Below are 21,327 nucleotides of genomic sequence, written 5' to 3'. Positions count from 1 at the left end.
CCACAGCTTCAACTACCCACCTTGATAATCTGACATCTATGAAAAATGAAAGCCTCTAGTTTACTATGTTCTTTTAGTCACAGTGTTGGGATCTCTCTCTTATAGAAATTTAGCCTTTACTGTAACAGAGACGTGAGTTTAGACAGAGTCTATAAAATGATTATGATGATAATGATAGAGACATGAGTGGATAGATAGATGATAGATGATAGATGATGGATAGATAGGTAGATAGATAGATAGATAGATAGATAGATAGATAGATAAAGTGGAAGAGATATTTTTATGAATGGTTCTAGAGGCCAAGAGATCCATAAACTATTGGAAAGAAGTATAGAGAAGACTTGAGAAGAGCCAAAGGCTTGAGAAACATGAGAACAGATCATAGAGTCCCAAAGCTGGCCCTCAAACCTGAAAACAAGAACCCCTGATGTCCAAGGGAAGAAGAGATAGCAAGCTCACCTCTCCAGTGCTTTTGTGTTTCTAACCAGGTGCTATGAATTGGATGGTGAGACTTCTGTGAGGACCATTTTCTGCACTCAGTTCATCAGTTAAGGTTCTTGTCTCTTCCAAAGACATTCTTGGAGATATATGTGGGAATTATTTTTTTTTTTTCTGTTTTTCAAGACAGGGTTTCTCTGTGTAGTTTTGGTGCCTTTCCTGGAGCTCGCTCTGTAGACCAGGCTGGCCTCGAAATCACAGAGATCCGCCTGCCTCTGCCTCCCGAGTGCTGGGATTAAAGGCATGCACCACCACTGTCCGGCATGTGGGAATTATTTACTGGATGTTTATCAACCTTCAACCCAGTCAAACTGATAAGTCAAACATAAAACTCACCTCTGTAAAATCATCCACACATATGATCAATGTGCAAACAGCTGGTTATATCAGACATTTTGGAAGAACATACTATGTAAGTAAATACATGTCCCTATTAGGGTAATTTTCTTTCCTTTCCATAAGATTCCCAGTAAGGTTCTAAGACCCTAAAGGGATGCTTGAAACTATACTAGATACTAGAAGCTTCACACTATGTTTTTGTATTGTATTATAAAGTTTAGTGATAATTCATCACCGTATATTAATAACTAATAACAAAATAAAACAACTAGCCGGGCGGTGGTGGCACACGCCTTTAATCCCAGCACTCGGGAGGCAGAGGCAGGTGGATCTCTGTGAGTTCGAGGCCAGCCTGGTCTCCAAAGCGAGTTCCAGGAAAGGCACAAAGCTACACAGAGAAACCCTGTCTCGAAAAACCAAAATAAATAAATAAATAAATAAATAAATAAATAAATAAATAAATAAATAAACAACTAGCTGCAATAAAGGTCACATGAACGTGTTCCCTTTCACATTAGCTTATTACCCTGTACTCACGCCTCTGCTGGTGGGAGGTGGCCCAGTGTCTACATTAGGAGACAAAGTGAAGTGGATGTCCCAGGCATTGTGCTGAGGCACAGTACTTAGGTATTGCTTGAGCAGGAGTGCTGTCACGCTGTGGAGGTCAATCTGATAGACAGATCGCACACTGCTAAGCAGTGGTTGTCATGAGTCCCTGGGACATTCTCTTGTAGTGAAAACCCTCCCATCTCACAACAAGATAATTGCTAGGAGCCTGGAGTGACAGCTTTGGGTACAGATAAGTGACTCACCAGAACACTGGGTGCTTTCCTTATGCTCTTTGCTACGTGTGGCAAACTTCTGAAACTTTAGCAGAATCTGATAAAACTTCAGGTGATTCATCTTTCTCTACGCTCTTGCCTCTAATTTCTGAAGATTGTGATCATAATCGAATGGATTGCCCTCTTTCCTACATCAATCCTACTCCGTAAAACACAACATTTCTATCTACAAAAACTAAGTCCCCTTTCAAACACATTTGCAAATGTGGTTTGTCATGTTGCAAATAGATTTTCCTCGCTCCAACACAAACAGCTCCATAAAATCCAGGGTGTATTCTGTCAAACTACTTGCACTACAGAAGAATTTACTACATGAAAACACACGTGTTGGTCTGATGTCAGTTCTTCTCCTCAAAATTTATAATCTGTGATATAAGAAAGACCCCCCTCACATCTTCCAAGTGTACCACCACTGCTTATCAAAATAAGAAACCCCAATTGTTTTATGAATTGATTTTAATGAAATTTTGTCATGGAATTTCTCTAGAACTCATTTTTTCCCATATTAAAAAAAAATAACTAGTGGTCTCCTCCTAAGTAATATAACCTAAATGTTTCTCAGACTTGAACTTACTGTAAATTTTGATGAATCTTGGTGTCACCTTCTATTTACAAGTTTCTGTCTGCCACCCATCATCTTCTTAAAAATTGCACCATGCCTCATCTCCTCTTTACAAATATTTTTCTCTGCCTCTCCCCACCCCCCACTCAATTTACAGTTACAAAAGATGCTGTGTCTTGTGGAAGTTTTTCTTCTTGCACTAACTCAGTAGGGCTGATTCTCCACTTTGAAGAAGCTTCTGTCACATGCTCATTTAACTCTTGGATGCTGTGATCAGCCAGTGGTATTTTATAGTTTTCCTGTACAAATACAGCCCTAGGTCTTTGTAAACAATTTTATTTGGTCTGCTAGGACATTCGCTAAGTTTCTATAATGAGATTGTGATGTTAACAACATAAATGTAGCACAGGCTTCATGGCTGAGAAGTCTCTTACAAAGCTCTCCTCAAGTCAGGCACCAGCCACAAGTATGGAGCTGCTCAGACCTCCTGCACTGCCGATGATGTCATCCCACCTAGGGGACCCTCAGAGTTGATAAGTGACCCAAAAGAGTCCCAAAATGAACACATGAACACTCTGTGTATGACCATGGTTTTACTGTACCAAACTGTGCAAACTTTAGTCACCAAATTCCCACAGAATGAAGACCGAGATGATCCCTAAAAAGAAGTTGCTATGTTCTCAGGAGGCCTCCTGATGACCCATTCAGATTCAATCCACTCTTTTATGTCTGACTGGCAATCAGGAAGCTCCATTGTGAGTCCATTGTCCTGCCTGGAGCTTTATCTGCTCTTCATTGTGTAAGCAGGAGCTAGGCAATTCTTGAACACATGACTGAAAACAATCTCCTGCTCAAAACCATTCCCCAGAGATTACATGTCGCATTATTGTCGCAAGACTCTACACTCCAAATATTTATTAATGATACTGGACTTCCTGGGACAGTCAGTCCTTACCTAGAAACTATGTGGGCTTGTCCACCACCGAGATAATCTCAGGTGTGACTCCAGGGCCCACCACAAGTACAAAGAGTGATCCTATCAAAGAAGTTCAGGTCTTAACAACCACTCTCTGGAATTCAGGACAAAAGCAGGTTCCTTATTGCACAAAGATCTTCCCTTTAAAAGTTAATTGTGGGCCAGTAAGATTGCTCAGCATGAACAGGTGCTTGCTGCCAAGACTGAGGACTTAAATTCAGTCTCTAGGCCCCACGTGGTAGAAAGGAGAAAACCAACTTCCACAAGCTGTCCTCTGACCTCTGACTTCCTTATGCATCACTGCACACACACACACACACACACACACACACACACACACACACACACACATAGGTGCATGCACAAATAAACAAATGAAATCATTGTTAAAAGTGAAATCAGTTTTCCATAACATATAATTAAAGTGTGAGATGATAATGTATGTAAAATAGTGCAGCTCTTTGCAAGAGGAAGAGCAAATATTTGATATTTTGAGAAAGGATGTGGAAGAATGGATTAAAAGCAGAGGGTATACCTTATAAGCTCCTTGACCAGAATTATAAGAGAGTTGGATGTGAGAATTTTAGAACTTGAAGGAGTTTTAGAAATTCTCTAATTCTTCATCAAGGCTCTCCAGAAACATATAGATAATGAGAATTAAGTAATTCTCCTATGGTAGGAAAAAAAGAAACAATTGAATAATGAATATCATAAAAAAATCAAATTTTCTAGGACTTCCTGTGATGGACTGCATATGGAGAAGCAGCTGCCTGCTGCTGAGTGCAGACTGGAACCTTCTCTCCAATTCCTCCACCCAGGTAAAGCTGGGATTCAATTTCAAGATGAGTCCATGGGAAGCAGAGCATGTACACAAGTACATACAAATAAAAATAAATCTAAAACACGAAAGAAATTAAGTATAGAAATGCAGGCGGGTATGGGAGTAGGGAGTGGCTCTTGGGGAAAGGGTAGTTCCACAGAAGACATGGGCATAGCCTTCTGTACAGTTTCACTGAGTTCTCATAACAGCCCTGTTTTTATCTGGGTTACCTTTGAAGTCACATTGACTAAATGGTTTCCAAGGAACTTGTTTGGTTTTTTGTTGTTGTTATTGTCGTGTGTGGTGGTGTTGGTTTTTTTTTCAGGAATGAGAATGTCAGCTGAGGTGCATTGGACAGGATGACAAGTTGATAAGATAAAGCCGTAGGTCACAAGGACCAAAGGACTCCTCACTATACAAGGTCACAGGGAGTCAAGACACCTGTTGGGCTGGAAACCAACTTGATAATCTTGTTCATGAGATCCACAGAAAGAGGTTGGAGAAAGGAGTGAAGGTGAGCTGAGAGGTCATATACACTGACATCTTGGGTGCCATTCACTCCTCTATTAACGTTTATTTCTCTGATATCTCTATCTAAAGAAATACTGTCTCTATGTAAGCATTGCTCCCAGCAAACGATGTTAGTTGTAATGAGATTGCCGAGTCTTAGCTGGAGAGAGGCTTTAGATCCCAGGGTGAGAGCTTCCTTCTGTTCTCCGGTCCCATTCTTTTTCCACCTTTCTACCCAGACATGTTCCCATTCTTCCCCTTGTACATAGCTGGAGAGCCTGCCTCACTGTCCTCCCCAGGCTCGCACATACTCACGCCCCTTCCCTGCCCTCCCGCTCTCTTATTTCTCATGATGTTTTATTCATTTAAACTCCTTTCCCCTGTGTTATTCTCTTGTCTCTTTCCATTCCTTTGGAACCTCGTTGAGCCAATGAGTCAGCTACAAATTCTCTTCCCTGCATGTTTGGATCTCAGAAGCCCAGCAAGGGTGAAATGTGTTAATTAAGTCATTTACAGCTCTCCTAGACACGGTGATACCTTAACTAGGCTTTTTTTTTTTTTTTTAATTAGCCTTTCTGCTAGTGTTAATGAGAGGAATTTCAGGAACTGGACTTCATAACTTTTATGTACAGAGGTGGTTACACATGCCACAGAAAACTGAGTCTGGGTAAATTGTAAAGGAAAAGAAAGGAAGGAAGGAAGGAAGGAAGAAAGAAAGAAAGAGAAAGAAAGAAAGAAAGAAAGAAGGGAGGGAGGGAGGGGGAGAGAGAGAGAGAGAGAGAGAGAGAGAGAGAGAGAGAGAGAGAGAGAGAGAGAGAGAAAGAGAGAGGGAGAGAGAGGAAGAAAAAAACTGTCTGTTGTAAATCAGGACATTAGCAAGATCTGCTCAGTGGGTTAGAAACAGAATGAGAGAGATAACTACTTCCGGTCATCTCTTGCTCGATCTGCTGTTCCTCTCCCTTAGCAACCTTGCTCACATCAAATCTTATGCCGCCTTCCCATCCCCTTCCCCTCTCAGCATGGTATGCAAGAGTCCACACTTCCTTAAGTCTGTGAGCACTTAGTACCCCTGCTACCACACCGAGGTATTTACAGAACAACCGTTTTGCTCTGTCTGGAGTTACCTCTACTAGCAATCCTGGCCCAAGGCATATAGGCATATATGAAACCAGCATAAAATGCCCTTCTTACCCAGATGAGGTGGCACACCTCCAAATCCCACCTGTTTCGGGGGCTGAGGAAGGGGGTCACAAGGTAGAGAGAAGCTAGGGTTCCGTAGCATGTTCAGGGTAGCCTGGATACATTTGTGAAACCTTGTTTCAAAATAAAAATTAAAAGTAAGCTAGCTAGGCATGTATCCCAGTGGAAGATCACTTGACTAGCATGTTCAAGGTCCTATGTTCAGTCCCCAGCGTAGAAGAAAACACATTTTACAATTAAAAACAAATTACACTAAGTAATTGCTTAGTACTCAGATTTGAAGAAGACGTTACTTTTCTCATCCCCTTCCAGCAATGTTTACAAGTTCTTGAAGATAACATTTGAAATGCCATACGTCTCCCTCAAATGAATTGTGGAAATTCAGAAGCCACAACCCTCGTACTGATGTTTACTTTTGTATCTTCAGAAGTAACACATAACTGCCATAAAGTAATGTTTGATGAACAGAGGATCCTATAGTTACCATCTCCCATGTTCATCCTTCCTGGAGAATCATAGAGAGTTTCTTCAAAATGTATAGATTTGTAAATATCCACCTAAACCTTTGAAGACGCGGTATCCTCAGTGAAATTGTGCCTGTCACTCACAGGTGTGCAAAATTCTCTTTGAGTTCGGTGTTTATTGCATATTTTACATTTGAATGTCATATCATGATTTTTCTCCTCAAGAGACTGTGTTGTGATCCTTGTTTGCAGATACAAACAATGACACACTCCACAGTGTGCTGAAAGGTACGCGTTAGACATGCCCATCTTTGCAGGGATGAATACTTCAATAGAACTCCAATGGCTCTCTCTGCAGCTGCACCTGGACTCGCCCTCTCCACTGCTGCGTTTAGACAGACACAAACGGAGTTCTAGTGTTGTTTTCTATGAACACCACAAGATTGCTGTGTATTTTACAACTTACAGGCCGGTATTTCATCCCACTACTACAATTGGGTCATTAGCTTTGTGCCCCAGACCCTTCCTGTAGCTTTTGTAGCTCCATACAGTTCACATGATATGGAAACAAAAGTCAGATTTATACCACTATAAATTCTCCAAGTATCTCTTGATAAAGCAGTAGGAGAGTACATGTCCTGACTCTTTAAAATTCACTGTTGCTCCGTATTCCTCACATCCAAAAGCTAGAACTCCTTTCTTGCCCTTTTATTGAAAAGTTACAATCCATGGATTAGCTAGCTGAAGTGAAGGCATTATGTAATATCTAGATCTTTCCAAAGTGACATTTACAAGACACAAGTTTATATTTAGACCAAGAAATTGTCATGGTATGAAACAGTGGCACATAGGAAAGAACAACGGAGTGGTAATTGACTTTTTAGAAAATCATAAAAACAGCAATATGATAATGTAGCAAAAATGTAATTTTTTTTTTTTTGTCAGCTGCTCCAGCTTGGCTTAACAGATGTCCATATCAGAAAAGAGCTGTGGTACTTCCAACATGCTGTATGCCATGCTGCGGGCTCTCAGGTATAGCCTTCTGAAAGTAGGGACTTCTGTTGCTGGATACAGATGTGCAGTTTCTCTGACTCTGGGACTTTAGTAGACCTCTGGGATCTTATAATGATGCTGGTAGAATTTACATAGTTTGCTATGAAATGAGCAAAATGGGAAAAATAAAGTAAAATATAATATTTTTTGCATGAGATATTCCATAGAATTAATGAGAGTTGAGAAACAGTGCAGGTTTCCCTCAGGAAGTTATAAAGATTGAAAACAAGTCTATTTTCCTTGAATTAAATAAGCAGAATTTTACCTCTTTCCTGCTTTGGTATGTTAAAAGTACACAATTTTTTGGCATTTTAGGTTATTAAAAATTTAAATTAAAACAGCAATATAAATGTTTTGAGACTGAAATGTCAAATTTTAGAATATGATATCCAAAAACGTGTCAGATCTATCATGGTGCCAATTTATGCATTAAATATATTTACTTAGGTGATAATTTCCCATGGTAAGATGAGAAATACATGTCTGATTTACTGTAATATATAATGATTTTTTTGTGAATATGAATTTATTGCTAATCCATGCATGTCTGAAAATTAAAAAAATATTATTTAGCCCAGAATTATGTATTCTTTCTTGGTTAGATTGGAGTGTATTTTTATATTAGAAAATGAATTGTGTTAATTTCTAAAACATAACTTTATTTTTACTGTGAAGCATCCAGGTAGGTTGCAATGTTTTGTTTCAAAACCAGAGCATGTTTAAAAGCCAAACATGCTATTTGTTATCATTTGAAAAGGAAGTAATTTTTTATGTAAAGTAAAGTTGGATAGCCAGCATCATTGGTATAGAAAAATGTAAAGTCACTAAAAGAATTAATAGTTCAATGTAATTCCTTAACTATCGGTGATGTAATAAAACTTAGGAGACTTTTGAGGGGGGAAATGTAGTATACCTCTGCAGAGTATTGAGAATATTGGAGAAAGGGACTGTGGCTGGACGTGTCTTTAGATTCATATTGCATGGCTTAGGAGAAAAAACACAGTTTGCAAGATAAGTTCAAAGCTTGCTCTAATGGGGTACAGATTTCTTTTATAACTCTGGCACTTGAGATGGTCCTAGATGGCTGTTGAATCATTGCTTCCTATTAAATTTACTTTTTTTTTTTTTTTTTTTTTTGTTTTTTTTTTTTTGTTTTTGGTTTTTCGAGACAGGGTTTCTCTGTGTAGCTTTGCGCCTTTTCCTGGAACTCACTTGGTAGCCCAGGCTGGCCTCGAACTCACAGAGATCCGCCTGGCTCTGCCTCCCGAGTGCTGGGATTAAAGGCGTGCGCCACCACCGCCCGGCTTAAATTTACTTTTTAAAAAATAATTAAAACTCTACTAGTCACACAGTCTAGTAGAACAGTTGGGTCCTCTAACTAGGTTATCATTCAAAATGCAAAATGTTAGGCAATATTGACCAGCATAGTGGTGGTTTATTAGTAGTGTTTGTATTGTAATGATAGAAATGCCTCATTTCTTATGTGGGAATGTGTCATTTTTTTCTCTAGCTCTTTTTTTCTGCTTCAACTAGGGCAATTTAGTAGATGAGGAAGATGTGTCCAAAATACCTTGAGCATGGTATCATTTTGCTTATATGATGCCCAGAAGCCTTGTAGAATAGACAGTGACTGCTTGGAAAGGCTTACAATAACTTAATTCTATCTTGCTGACCCTAAGGGTAGGCTCAAAGCAGAACATAAATGCAACCAATGGTAAAACTAATTCTGTTTTTTGACTGTTGCTGGAGGGTTTGTTTGGGTTAAAAAAATGTTTCTTGTTCCTATGAATATTGTGCAAAAAGGTCTCAGATCACTCTGAAAATACAGAGATCAATAAAGTTCTATGAGTGACTCACTGTGTGGTCTGAAGGAGGATATTAAAACTGTCCAGGTTTCCATGCATGGCAGAGAAATAATAGCACTTAAATATTATTAAGTATATTACAGTAATTAATTTTTTTGCAATGCTTTGAAATAAGCATCAAAGGAATTCACTTACGTGTTTTAGCTTTGATTCTATGTGGTAATGAGAGAGAACATATTGTACATGGTAAAAAAAATGTTCTTGAGGTTGCAGTGGTAAAACTACACACTACATTAAACTCATGCTGCTCCATTCATCAAGAACATTGCAGAAATCGGCGAGAGGTTTTTGTCTTATCCAGTTGTCCATAGAGACAGTCACAGAAGATGAGAGGTATTGGTAGCCAGTATCACCTTGAACTAAATATCTGGCAATACAAGCATTAGATTATATTATAATGTATTTCTATAAGATTTGCCTATTAAAAGTATTTTCCCATACCTCATGGGGTTAATAGCATTGTTCAATTGATGTTTTTTTTTTTTTTCTGTTAAGGTATTTTGAATAGAAAATAAGAACAATATCATTCATTGGCTTATTAAATGGGGAAAGCTTGAAGGTAAAGGTATTAACTAGCTTTTTGTTGTTATTGTTTGTTTGTTTGCTTTCTTGCTTGCTTGTTTGTTTTTCAAGACAGGGTTTCTCTGTGTCCTGGCTGTCCTGGAACTCACTTTGTAGACCAGGCTGGCCTCTACCTTACAGAGATCCACCTGCCTCTGTCCCCTGAGTACTGGGATTAAAGTTGTGTGTGACCCCATGGTCTGGCTGGTATTAACTAGTTTTGATGACAGTGTGCTCTAGGAAGAATTACACCATTGTAATGGTACACAAAGTATTTCTCTGTCAATCTTCTTACATGTCAGCAGAGGCATGTTCTTTCCATGTGTTTCTCCATTCTGAGACTCAGCCTGAGGAATCAGGGAACCTGGCCAAGGTATCTCAAGGTATAATATAGTACATTGGTGGAAATGGAGTTGCACACAGCATTTAAAGCTTCATCTAAGGAGTCATGTCTTTTCATGGATTTTGTCATCTCTGGCCCAGGCAGTTTGTAGAGTAAATATTGAGGTCAATGGGGTGAAAAATATAGTTCTTAGGAAGAAAGCTGGTAAATACTCCAGAGTGATCATGCAGTTTACCACACCATGTGACTTTTGGGACCTGTGCAACCTGGCCGCTACTGCTCAGAGTTTTCTTTAGTGCATTTATTGGCTGTGACCCAGAACAAGTTTCCTCTTGAAGTAAATTGGCAAGCACTCCAAACTTCACAGTCAACGAAAGAATCACTTTCCCTCTTCCACACCAGGAGAAGAAGTTACAGGTATCACTTTGATTGAATTCTCTTGTGTTACATACCCAGGGTAGTGACCTAGCCATAGAAGGTCAGACACTGCTGAAGAAAGAGAACTGAGATCGGGATGGGTGAGTTAGACCAGCAAGATGCATCCTGAGTCTGGGATCCATTCCATCCCCACTCAGGAATGGAAGGAATGCAGGAGACCAGTGCCAGGTAAATAGATCCCAATCCACTTGTGTTCGATCAACATTTTGTATCATCAAGTTAAAAGGGTCTATTGTCTTCTTCACTCTTAAGCTCTGTGGTATAAGCATATTATACGAAAATGCCTTTATAAGTGCTTCGTTTTATTTGGAAGATGTTTTTTTGCTCAAAAACTAACAAGTTTTACCCTAGAACCAGATTTCACACAAAACTGATATAAGTCAAAGGTAACCCAGGTGTTGGAGATTAAAAGAGAGCCTTGGGTCCCCTTTGGTTCCCTGGAACCAGAGGCATGGACGATTATGAGTTACCATGTGGGTGCTTAGAACATAATCACAGTGATCTGCAAGAGTGACCAATGGAGACAATGGGCAAGGATGGCCTCTTACAGGGTTGTGCCTCGTGTGGGTGAAGAAAGGGAAAAGCACAGTCAGGCTGAGGAAATGGAAGGAAGTCTGTGCTTGTGAATCTTTCAACGATAGCTCCCTCTGTATTTCTCCCGTCCCATCTCCAAATAGGAACGGTACCTCCACACGTACCAGCTGGTTCATCTACATCTGTGGCTAAAGTGCCATTGTAGCTTATTGTGTGATGCTTCCTAGTGTGTGTGTGTGTGTGTGTGTGTGTGTGTGTGTGTGAAAGGACTACAGACACAGCCTTGCTTTACAAGCTTGATATTTGAATACTGTTATCTATTTGCCATGTAGTTACCCATCTTCCCAATGTGCTACTATATATATATATATATATATATATACCTTTATTCTATAATACATATATATACCTTAATTCTATAATACAGATATACCTTTATCCTAAAATACATATATACCTTTATTCTATAATGTATATATACCTTTATTCTATAATGCATATATACCTTTACTCTATAATACATATATACCTTTATTCTATAATACATATATACCTTTATTCAAATATGCATAATTATGATTTGTGCTGACATAAGAGAAAAAAAATAACTCAGCCGCCATGATCTTAGTCCTCTCTTGGGAAATAATTGTCTGGACTTCTTTGGTTCTTTTAATTGTTTCCACAATGAAAACATAACCCAAGAGAATGCAATCAAAAAGGCACCTGAAACTTTATCTACTGATAGGGAAAGGAGCAGTTCCCTTTTGTCACTGAATATAAAGTTTGGAATGCTTGGGATTATTTTTGTCTTCAAATGAGTGACTAGCAATATATAGTATGTGTATTATAAAGGTTATTCGGTTTGATCATGACTAAATATTTTTATTCTAATTAAATTATGCTAGCTCTAAATGTGTATGTGTTCTATAGTCATGTGTTTGGCTTCAAGAATTAAAATAATTAAATACAAACTACAAACAGCAGTGAGCCAGCTAATGCCACAAACAACTACTAGACTCCTACATCATCAAAATATCAGATGCAGCATTTTGAATCTCCCCAGTGTGGAACAGATCGTTTCAGTTGCTGTGGTCAGACGGCTCTTTTTAGCTGAAAACCTATTTCTCACAGTTTGCTGGTTACCAAAGGCTTTACATAGTACATAAAATATGTTGAGATTACAGTGTGAAAAAACAAAAACAAAAACAAAACAAAAAAAACAGGTGAAATTTTTTTGAAAATAGGCATGATAGTTGCAGACACAAATAACTTAAGGAAAACAAGAGGACACAATTCCTTCTACGCAAGCACCACACTTGGAATTCTTACTGGATTTTGCTGTTGCTGTTCTTAGCTTGTGTCTGCTGGCATCCCTTAACCTCGGACACATAGCTACATTACAATTGTTGAATCAGTCAGTGGATAACATAGGCCACCTCTGGTACAATTCTGACAATTGAGAGATCTCTCTAGAAGGTCTGTGGAGAATTTGTATGTAAATTTCATCCGTGCAAAGGTTAAAACTCCAGGCATTCCCATGTCCTGATCAAACATCCCTGGAGGTACTTTATGATGGGAAATAGCCACCTTTTGTCCTCAGAGTATGACAGTTTCAAATAAAAGCCACATGTTCTTAATGAATATGAGCAGTTAGCTCCACCTGGGTTCCATCCATTTGACAGAAGAAAGAATATTCAGAGATTATTAAAATCAAAATAAATAAGACACTTGGGCCATGTGTCCCTAAGTAGAATGTTCTGATTTGCATCACCGTGACCTTAAGGTTAATTCCTTCTCATCTCAGTTTGGATCTCATCACTTAGAATTTGCTAAGAATAAAATATAAAAATCATCTGTTATAATAGAAAATTTTATTACAAGGTATTCTGACTGATCCTTGACAACACAAAAAGTAGAAAACCTCAAATGTATAGAAGTTTATCCATCAAATTTCCAAATTGGAAGGGGAGATAATAAAAGTCTTCTAAATTCAGATTATAACCAAGAATAAAAAGTGTTGAAAAACACAAACCTAAAGAGTCAGAGCTAGAATTTATACGTAAGAGATGTGAATGGCTTTTCTTTTTCTTGGCCTAAACTAACTCACTCAGTATAATTTTCCCAGATCCATCCATTTACCTGTGGATTTCACAATATCATTTTTCTGTATAGCTAAAGTGTGTTTAGGTGCCACATTTTTATCATCAGTTCTTCGGTTGATGGACATCTAAGTTGATTCCATTTCCTACCCACTGTCACTGAGGCAGTGGTCAGCATGGATGAGCGAGTATGGCATTAGTAGGATGTAAAGTCCTTTCGGCAAAAATCCAGGAGAGGTAGAGCTGGGTCATGTGGTAGTGTTAGTTTTAGACTCTCGAGGATTCACTGCAATTACCCCATACTAGAAATCACACTACACAGATTATACTCCAAACAACAAACAACATCTTTCTCTTTTCCCCCCATACCCTTGTTGGTATTTGTTCTCATTTGACTTTTTTTCATCATAGCCATGTGACTGGGGTAAGGTGTAATCTCAAAGCAGGTTAACTTACATTTGTTTTATTGTTAATGATGTTGAACACCTTTAAAAAAATCATTATTAGCCATTTTAAAGCTGGAACTGAGCCACCTTTCATAATGCCGGAAGCTGTAATGCAGACTGCCAGGAAGGAAAAGGCATCGGTGGTCTCACTCACCTGAGAACCGGATGAACTACAGAACCTGCCAGGCAAGATGTATCCACCGGTGCCAGAGTGGCAGAACTGTTCTGGGGGTAACCAAGAGCTCTGTACTCGGTTTTGAGGCCCACTCCACAAGAAGGAATCCAAACCCAGTACAGTAAGTTAAGGCTTCAGTCCTATGACTAAAGCAGTCTTATATCCTAGCTAACTTACTACTGTTTAGTCAAATCAATACAGCACCAAGATGTATTCAAAAATGTTTATGTTTGTACCTGTAGAAAACACCACCCTCAACCTGAATCCAAGAAACTCCTCTGCAGTGAACGGCAGTGAACGCAGAGAGGCACACGGCTGCTCGAAGTGTGAAGATCAGAAATGCTCCAGAGAAGCTAGAACCTACTTCCAGTGATTGGTGGAAACAGATGCAATGACCCACAACCAAGCACTGGGCCTAGCTCCTGGAGTTCAGTTGAAGAGAGAAAAGAGGGATTATAGGAACAACGGGGGAGGGCGTCAAGATCATGATGGAGAAATCCACAGAGACAGCTGACCCGAGCTAATTAGGAGCTCATGGACTTTGACCTGTCACCCCCGGGGAGCCTGCATGGAATTGAATTAGGCCCTCTGGATGTGGGTGACAGTTGTGTGGCTTGATCTGTTTGTGGGGCCCCTGTCAGTGGAACCAGGACTTATCCCAGGCACATGAACTGGCTTTATAGCATCCATTCCCTATTGGAGGGATACCTTGCTCAGCCTTGATGCAAGGAAGAGGAGCTTGGCCCTGCCCCAACTTGGTATGCCAGCCTGTGTTAACTAACTAAGGGAGGCCTTACCCACTATGAGGAGTCGATGGGGGTGGGGGTGTTGGTGGGGAAGAGAGCAGGAGAAAGGGAGGGAGGGGGAACTGTGGTTAGCATGTAAAATGAAAATATTTTTTTAATCGAAAAAGAAATGTTCCATTACTCAGCCCTAAACAGGACATTCAAACCACCTCTTCTAAGACTCAGGGAACCACATAGAAGATGGTAAGAAGGGCTCTGGAATCATATCTTTGGGGAGTGAAACAGCCATTGTGTTTCTGGATCCTAACAGCTCCCTCGGGAGGGGTGAGAAGTCACTGGTCAATGACACAGACACCAGGAGTCAGTAGAAAGCAAAGAGCAGACTTATTTATTCAATAATGGGGACGGCCTTACATACCCTCCTCCCAGCACCCAAGCTGTGTCCCAATCTGGTGGCATTTCATGGTCCTCCCTCCTTGGCTGGGTACGATCAGGAACTCTGACAGCTCCTGTTGCTAGGCCCTCAGGCAGACTCCAGGTTGCCTCATAAGGAAGTACATTATGTGCATGCCTGGGTAACTGGATTGAGTCAATTTCTTCTATACTATGGGCCTGTCCTACTCCACCGTTGGAATCACAATCTCATAATAGCAGAGGCTGTCTGCAAACTGCCTGTGCAAGCCTCTCCACAGTGTCATGGATTGGTAAAGGTAGATCTGTGTGTAGCTGTAAGTTTTCTCTGGCCCCAGCTGGTCTCAAAGTCCTGCAGCCATTTATAAAATAATCATTCAGAGGCTCATATTAATTACAAAATGTATGGCCAATGGCTTAAGTTTCTTGCTAGCTAGCTCTATCATCTTAAATTAACCCATTTCTATTAATCTATGTTTTGTCACATGGCTGTGGCATTACCACTCTGCTGGCATGTTGCTCCTTGGGTGGCAGGCTGGCATCTCTCTAGACTCCACCTTTCTCTTTCCTGTATCTCTCCTTGGATTTCCCATCTGCCTCTAAGCTGCCTTGCCATAGGCCAAAACAACCTATTTATTAACTAATGGGAACAACATATACTCACAGAGTACAGAAAGACATCCCCCAGCACCTGTATCATTCTATCTTTACTAGATAAACCATGAACTACCCCTGGCTTCTGAAGAAGGTAATGATATTCTCTAAATCTATGTATCTCCTGATGAACACATTCTTCTCAATTTGGTAGTTTCGAGCTCATGGTCACACTGTGTAAGAGACCACACATGTGGTGATATATTGTGTACCCTAATAAAATTTACCTGAAGACCAGAGGACAGAACAAGCCACTAGATTAAACACAGAGGCCAGGCAGTGGTGGCACACACCTTTAATCCTAGCACTCGAGAGGGAGGCAGAGATCTGTCTGGATCTCTGTGAGTTCTAAGCCACCCTTGACTACATGAGATTGACTCAGTCTAGGAGATAAACAGAACACACCTTTAATCCCAGTACTTGGGAATCAGTCATTGTTAATCCCAGCACTTGAGATCTCATGCCTTTGCTTAGGAAGCACACACGCCTTTAATCCCAGCACTAAGAAGGAAGTGAAATGACTGGGTAGAGAAAGGCATATAAGGCATGAGGAGACAGAAACCTGGAGCCCTTTTTTGGCTGAGGAGCCTTTTTGGCTGGAGACCTTTCCTCTGAGGACTCAGAGGCATTCAGTCAGAGGATTTGTGGAGTTGTCGAGGTAAGAAGTGGTGGCAATGGCTTGTTCCTTTGTCTCTCTGATCTCTCAGCATTTACCCCAACATCTGGCTCCATTTTGTTATTGTTGTTGTTGTTTTTTATTAAAAGGCCTATTAGATTTTGAGGAACACATACACAACTCACAGTTAACTGCTGACTGTAGCTAGAGTTTTCCTGCCTTGCCCAGAGTCAGGGCAAATCTCTGTCATTCACCAGTCCCACAGCTGCTCAGACCCAACCAAGTAAACACAGAGACTTATATTGCTTACAAACTGTATGACTGTGGCAGGCTTCTTGATAACTGTTCTTATAACTTAAATTAATCCATTTCCATAAATCTATACCTTGCCCACATGGCTCGTGGCTTACCGGCATCTTCACATGCTGCTTGTCATGGTGGCGGCTAGCAGTGACTCCTCCCACCTTCCTGTTCTCTCATTTCTCCTCTCTGTTAGTCCTGCCTATATTTCCTGCCTAGCCACTGGCCAATCAGTGTTTTATTTATTGACCAATAAGAGCAACGGATTTGACATACATACCATCCTACAGCAGCTGACTTCACACACACCCATTGTACTTGTTAATGCCATAATATTTGCCTCCAGACATTTCTTAGGATGATGGTAAATACATCAGCCATTAGAGCTGCCAGGACATTGTCAGTTTTATTGTGAAATAGTTCCTCGTGTGATGTGAGATAACTTCAGCTTACCAATTCTCATTGGTTTATCTATTTTTCCTATTTAACTAGTTGGCTTTACCAACTGTGCTCCAGGTACAGAAGGCAAGGTTTTGGATGCAGTTGGAAATGCCCATCTCTGGGCTACCTGTTGAGGTCCCTGTTGTTAAATTTCTGTTGACTATTAGAAAACATCTGAGGGGCTGGGAGTATGTGACATGCTCGCCTTGTGAGCATGAGGACTGGGATTCTGATCCATAACACCTATGGTGGGCGTGGTAGCCCATCTTTAATCCCAGGGTTTGTAAAACAGAAAGGGGGGTCCAGGGAACAAGCTGGCTAGCTAGATTAGCCAGGTCTACATGGGCAGGGAAGACAGCCAATGTCAATATGCCACTTATAATTCATGTGTGCACACATGTGTGTGTACACACATATAAACACACACACACACACACACACACACGCACGCACGCACACATGGATGCATATCCATACCAAAAAAAGAGAAGCAAAAAGAAAATAACCAGGAGTAATCCTCTTCTAGAGGTAAAAGGTTTATTCTGGTTCTTATGTTTGGGGGTTTCCCTCTAGGAGCAGCTGGGTCCATTGCTTTGGGCTTGTGGCAGTACAAAATGACACAGTGGGCTTGCAAGAAGTGCTCTGTTTGTCTCATCACTGGGTACAAAGAGAGAAAAAGAAAAGATCCCCGTATCCTTGTCAAGGGCATGCCCTGCGTGACCTAACTTCACCCAATGGAGTCAAAGCTATTCCTTAGTTGATACTGACTCCCAGTAGAACAGCAGAGCAATCCATCAGCCTCTGTGTCTTTGGAGCACTTAAGACAAATTAAAGCAGTGGCAAGTATTTGATTGTGACCTCTGCTGAGAATGTACATCCCTGGAGAAACTCGCGCCGAAGTTACAGGTTACATTTCCGACTCCTTCGGGAGGAGTTTCTGGGAGTAACATTTCATGGGGCCTCTTGCACTGCACTTTTGTTTTTTTCATTTCAGTCAGTTGCTATTTATGCTCCAGCACTTCCAAGTCATTTTCACCCACCCAAAATATCAGTGGGCTTCCTCCTCCCCACCCCTACCCCTGCTTGGCATTTTAGTATTCAGAAAGGCTTAATGCCATCTAAAAACTGAGAAATTCAATTTAAAGATGTTGAGAAAATGTGAAATTGTGAAATCTAATTGATCTTTAATTATTTATAGTGTGACTCATCTCTTAACCATTTCATATCCATTTCTATAAAAGCTTTGGGATCCCGAAGTAATTTAATTCTCAATAAAACAAACAAACAAGACACATTATGAGGTTGGAGAAAGGGCTTAACAGTTAAGAGGGCTTACTGCTCCTGCAGGGAGCTCAAGTTTGAATCTTAGTACTCACATCATGCACCTTACAGCTGTTTGTAACTCCAGCTCCAGGATCTGTTATCTGTTGCCCTCTTCTGGTGTCAGAGAGGATGTGCACTCTTGTGTGCATACTCATGCACACACACACACACACACACACACACACACACACACACAGATTTTTTTGAAACAGGTTAGATCATTAAACAGTCATAATATTAAGCAACAAAATTTTATAAATTTTTAATAGAGTTTTAAGTAAAATATTTAACACATTTAATACCTCCAAAGCACTTTATAAGAAAAAACATTATTTACTGAAGATGTGTGAGCTTAAAATGCCCAGGTGAGCTCAGGGACATGACTTTAGCCTAGGATTGTGAGGTAGCTATTTATCATAAGGTTCATTTTCTGATTGAAGAGAAGTTTAGAATTGTTGTGTTTGTTACCAAAGTATACAAACCTAGTAACATTCAAGTACCTACCAGTTGAAGTCAGCATGACCATAACTGCAATTTCTAAAATCAGTTGTTCTATCTTTTTGACTATAACAACACACACTGTAAATAACTGAACTGTGGTGATACTTTGTTTTTGCTCTCACAAATAAAGCTTGCCTGGAGATCAGAGTGAGAAGCTAGCTACTCAAGGCCAGGCAGTGGTGGCACACACCTTTAATCCCAGCACTTGGGAAGAGGAAACAGGAAGTGATATGGCTGGGCAGAGAGAGGAAGTGATAAGGCAGGCTGGAGACAGGAGCTCTGCCCTTTCGGTCTGAGGTTTTGGCAGAGGTAAGAAGTCTCTCCTTTACTTCTCTGATCTTTCAGTATTTACCCTGATATCTGACTCTGGGTTTTTATTAAGAACAATTAGAATTCGTGCTACACCAAACACAATGGAACAACATAATGCAAAGCAGGACTGTAGGCTCTGTTTGACATGCATAAGGTGACTATGGGAGTCCGAGTAGTCTTGACATATAATTGTTTTACTCACAACTCTGTTTAGAAAATAGAACATCTTAAACTCTTATGAACAAATAGAAGGATATTATAGTGTGTGTGTAAGCATGCACAAAATTCAAGATATAAAGCAACAAAACCCAGAAACAGCACAGAGTTAAAAACCATTTTAATTATTGACACATGCTCTCAAGTTCAAATGGAGTTTTGGAGATGTTAAGAATGATTTCATGTTGAAGCCCGTATAAAAATAAATTAGCCTGGCAGCAAAAGTCAATATGCTGGTGGTCTAGAATGTATTAAGATTTAGTAGGGAGCATATTTGAACATGTTTTAATAATTATTACCATTAAAATATTGAACTGAAATCAAATGTCAATGGACCTTTCAAAACCATTAAGAACTAAGGCTCTATAGAAATTGGTTCAGAAATCACCTCTGAGAATATCGTATCTACAACTTAAATTTCCTATTTTTAAGATATGTAATCATTTCAAACCTCTATGCAACCTACAGATGTTCATATCAGATAGTTTGCAAGGGCCAGCAAAGTCAGAAAACACACACACACGCACACACACACACACACACACACACACTCAAATGCAGAGAGAGACAAAAACAGAGAAAGGCAAAAACAGACAGATATGAACTACTTCACATAGCTTATTTCCAATACACATTCAAAGCATATTGGATCAATCTATGTGCACATTTTATACAGAGAGTGGCAGAGAAATATGGAAAATTTCTCAGGCAACAGCTTGATGACATCAAAGTAGGAATATTATGTTGAATAACTTATATGAAAAGGAAATATGGTTAATGTTCAAAGGGAGCAACACAGAAATCATACAGTGAATGTAGGGTTGGTGTTTAATATTATAGTCTTATTTAAGGTTACCCAAGTTTGTCCAATTTTCTTTTTTTCTACAAAGACATTTTCATTGTTGAAGAGAATGTTCAATTAGGGATGTTAATTTCAATACCTACACACACATACACACACACACACACACACACACACACACACACACACAAGTTGGTTATTTTAAGAGAAATTCAGCCTTGGGAATCACACACTTCAGGTCAGTGGGAAGCAGACCCCCCCCCCCCCCCCAGAGCATTTGTTTGCTTTCTTGTTAATTTTTGTTTGCTTATTTACATTGTCCCAGGACTGAACTCAAAGACATAACTCAGTGCTTTCACCAGACCTGCAACTACATTTGCCACATGACTCAGCAAGATCTAGCCAAGAACCCACATTTGCCAATAACAGAGGAGGTAGGCTAAAATATGAAAGAGAACACAACCACCTCATATTCTTTTAAATGACGACTTCATGCAAGTTGAGGGATTTCATTGTCTGTTTTTAAATACTGTTGTATTACTCTGGGCAGAATTAGTTCGCTGCATATTATTCACTGTGTGTCTAAGCAGGATGAACGGAGGGACTGAACATACCATGCACATAAGGAACTGATTTAACTTGAGACCCAGCTAAGAAATAAAGGAGGAGCTTGGCTCTATGCCATATACAAAAGTAAGGGACAGTATTTTATTTTGCATTTATGCTGTTTAATCCAACCCTTAACACTTTTCTTTGAAACAGTGGATCCCTGCTTGTGCCTCCTGGCCTATAGACACTCCAATGAGGTTCTCTACATTGTATCTATAGTAGCAAAAAACACATCATAGAGAGCAAACTACTGTCTTTAAAAACACAAATAGCCCCAACTACATACATATGGAAAAACTTATTTTAAATAACCTTAGTTGGCTTTGTTTTTCTTCTAAAATATTTTAATTTTACTTCCTTTTTTAAATTGAAAGTAGATTTTCTTCATACAATATATTCTTTTTTAAGAAGTTTCTACTGTTGTAGGTTTCCATACAACCCTGTAAATGGCCCTACTTTAATTGTCCCTCTGTGTATTCCTTCCCTTACCCTCCTCTTCACTAACATCTCCATTTGATCCTCCTTTTCCAGGTCACACAACCCACCATTCATCTGTAACTATCAATTCTAGTTCCCCTTTTCAGGGAGATTCATTCCTTTAACTAGTCCCTTACTCTATATCTAACTTCCGTGGTTATACAGATTTTAGCCTGGTTATAAAAAAATTA

This window comes from Peromyscus eremicus, chromosome 18 (assembly GCF_949786415.1).
Source record: "Peromyscus eremicus chromosome 18, PerEre_H2_v1, whole genome shotgun sequence".
Taxonomy (NCBI): Eukaryota; Metazoa; Chordata; class Mammalia; order Rodentia; family Cricetidae; genus Peromyscus; species Peromyscus eremicus.
This window is presented reverse-complemented; position numbering follows the sequence as displayed.